The sequence below is a fragment of the Rattus rattus genome, chromosome 10, assembly GCF_011064425.1.
Source record: "Rattus rattus isolate New Zealand chromosome 10, Rrattus_CSIRO_v1, whole genome shotgun sequence".
Lineage (NCBI taxonomy): Eukaryota > Metazoa > Chordata > Mammalia > Rodentia > Muridae > Rattus > Rattus rattus.
In genome coordinates, this window is record NC_046163.1 from 75,824,898 (window position 1) to 75,828,705 (window position 3,808).

The 3,808-nt window shown below is 33.8% G+C and overlaps 1 pseudogene; it reads left to right on the top strand.

Moving 5' to 3' along the window:
* Positions 1-325: 325 nt before the first annotated feature.
* LOC116910942 lies at positions 326-1,581 on the top strand (annotated as a pseudogene).
* Positions 1,582-3,808: the final 2,227 nt, after the last annotated feature.

Sequence of the window (3,808 nt, forward strand, 5' to 3'; positions counted from 1 at the left end):
GAATTGTGATCATTCTAAGAAGCTATTTCCAACGGTATTTACACAGGACTATATTCAGAAGATAATAACACAAAGATATACATGTAATAGCCTTTCAGCTCTACATAGAGAGAAATTCTGGGACTCCAGACCTGGAAGTGAAGACTGTGAAATATCTTATTATAGAAATGATCTGCTTGCAAAACACATCTGTTTCACTCCTGAAACAGATCAGGAAACTCCAGATACTCCTCCTGAGAGAACTCAGTCCTCAGATCTTAAGACTCACTTCAGAATTTCTACTCAAGGAACAACTTACAAATATAATGAATGTATGAAATCCTCTATGCTGTTCTCAAGACTTAAAACTCAGGACAGAATCCATACAAGAGATAAACTCTACAAATGTAATGAATGTGGAAAATCCTTTACAAATTCCTCAAACCTTCATGTTCACTGCAGAAGTCATACTGGAGAGAAACCTTACAAATGTAATGAATGTAGCAAGTCTTTTACATACTCCTCACATCTTATAGTTCACAATAGAATCCATAGTGGAGACAAACCTTACAAATGTACTGACTGTGGGAAATCTTTCACACAGTCCTCAAGTCTTAAATGTCACTACAGAATCCATACTGGAGACAAACCTTACAAATGTACTGACTGTGGGAAATCTTTCACACAGTCCTCAAAACTTAAACTTCACCACATTGTCCATACTGGAGACAAACCTTACAAATGAATCCATAGTGGAGACAAACCTTACAAATGTACTGAATGCGGGAAATTTTTTACACACTCCTCAAGTCTTAAAAGTCACCAGATGTCACATACTGGAGACAAACCTTACAAATGTACTGAATGTGGGAAATCGTTCACACAGTCCTCAAAACTTAAACTTCACCACATTGTCCATACTGGAGACAAACCTTACAAATGCACTGACTGCGGGAAATCTTTCACACAGTCTTCAAGTCTTAAATGTCACTACAGAATCCATTCTAGAGACAAACCTTACAAATGTAATGAATGTGGCAAATCTTTCACACAGTCCTCAAGTCTTAAAATTCACCACAGAATCCATACTGGAGACAAACCTTACAAATGTCATGAATGTGGGAAATCTTTTACACAGTCCTCAAAACTTAAACTTCACCAATTGTCCATACTGGAGACAAACCTTACAAATGTAATGAATGTGGGAAATCTTTCACACGGTCCTCAAGTCTTAAAATTCACCACAGAATCCATACTGGAGACAAACCTTACAAATGTACTGAATGTGGGAAATCTTTCACACAGTCCTCAAGTCTTAAAATTCACCAGAGATCACATACTGGAGACAAACCTTACAAATGTACTGACTGCGGGAAATCTTTCACACAGTCCTCAAAACTTAAACTTCACCACAGAATCCATACAGGAGACAAACCTTACTAAGGTACTGAGTGTGGGTAATCTTTCACACAGTTCTCAAATCTTAAAAGTCACCAAAGATGACATATTGGAGACAAACCTTAAAAATGTAATGAATGTGGGAAGTTTTTCACACACTCCTCAAATCTTAAACATCACAAGAGACTACATATTCTAGTTTAGCCTTAAAAATGAAATGAATGTGGGGAATTCTTTATTCTTTCCTCTCATCTTAAAGTTCACCACAGAATCCAAACTGAAAACAAACCTTAAAAATGTAATAAGTTTAGGAAATCATCTACATATTCCTCAAATCTTCAGTTTACCACAGAATCCATACTGGAGAAAATTTTAAAAATTTATTGAATGTTGCAAATCTTATACACAGTCTTAAGATCTTAAAGTTCACCACAGAATATATACTGGAGACAATCATTACAAATACAATTAATGTAGAATATCATTTAATCAATCATGAAATTTTCAAGTTCACTACAGAATCCATAGAAAAGGTAATCTCCATGAATGAAAAAAGTTGTCATGTCTTTTTCCTGTTCTTCAACTCTCCAAGTTCATCAAAATTCCATCCTGAAAAGTAGCCTTATAAATGCAATGAATGTGGGAAATTCTTTTCCTGGTCCTCGTCTCTTCAAGGTCTCCACAGAATCCATTCAGGAGACGAACATTACTAATGTAAAGGAGGTGGAAATGTCTTCACAGAAATCATATCTTCAAACACAGCATAGAATTCAAACTGTAAACCTTACAAAGGTAAACAATAGAGCAAATCATTTAGTACGAGTTCAAACCTTGAACTAAATAGATCCATGCACCAGACTAACTTGATAGGCTAATTGCTTTATGTGTATTTATCAAGAAACATTAATTCAAAAAGAGAAATATAGTTATAAGAATTTAAACAGTGCTGAAACCTAAGTCATTAAAAGTGAATTCCCACAGGGTAGCCATGTGCTTGATATTAGTTGGAAATATTTTACTCAGAAGTGACTCTATTATTCATCATGAGTAGTTATATTAAATAGAAACTATGAAAAAATTTTCACCTAAACTTAATCTGACACCACTAATTATTAATGATATAAATTTCATTTTCAAACTTATTAAACAATATTTTAAAATATAAACATTTAAGCTAAAATAATAACTATTCTTACACAAACCTGTTATATATGATTTTTATAGTTTATCTTGGTGGAATATTTGAATTTGTGGTATGCATTCACTGTGAATTTTATTGTGGTGTTAGTCTTTGAACATTATAGAGTAATTTCGTAATTTGAAACCAAATCCTTTTTTGACAAAATTATCAATAAATATAACTCTTTTATTACTACTGCATTGTTGTAATTACTATACATTTCCTGCTGGAATGCAAACATTTGTATATTTAATTCGTGATTGATGATGCCAAAAAAAACCTGTCCCCAAAGCATAAATTTGATAACTTTGGAAAATCCTAGACAGGAATTATGAAGAATATATATGGTGATCCATGGAACCCTGAGGTTTTCTGAGTTTGTGTGCATTAGCTTGAGTGTGTGTCTGAGTTTTATGTATAAATTCATTGGCATTTCAAGGAACGTAGCCTTTGGTCTACCAAAAAATCCTATGTGGAACTATTATAGGAAGAGAGGGTTGAAGACTTAATATGACAACTTTAGATCTGGACAAAATATTGATATTCATACTGTGTGCTTCATATTGTACATCATACTATACTTGCTCACAGTAGAGCTTTGTTCTACGTATTACTCTCATAATGAAAGTATATCTATGAATATGCAGGAAATACTTATACACATAGACACAAAACACACACACATACATACACAGACGTACACACACACACACACATACATACACAGAAGTACACACAGACACACACACACACACACACACACACACACACACACAGACACACACACACTCACGCACACACACACACACGCACACACACACACACACACACACACACACACACACACACACGCACAAACCCTACCTCTCTTCTGGTTTGTTGGTTTATCCTGAATTAATCCACTTGCCATGATTTTGCTTTCCTTTCTGGTTGCTGTGTTTCAACATTGCAGATCAATCACTAGAATACTAATAGATGCTATATTTGAAACAGGTTCCTTTTGTTTGTTGTTTTCAGTTTTGTTTTAAAACATAATGCCTTGAGAGAGCATCAAGTCTATTACTTTTAGTCTTTTAAATCAAATTTACTCACAATTTCTTATTAATGTAGAAAATTATAGTATATTAAGCAGAAAATATTATATCAGCAAGGGTTTACAAATATATTTTATAGACATAAATTCACAGAACGAAGCTCTCATGAAGAAAACCAATTGTTAGAATTCTGGCTTTCAATGTATTAATTACCTAA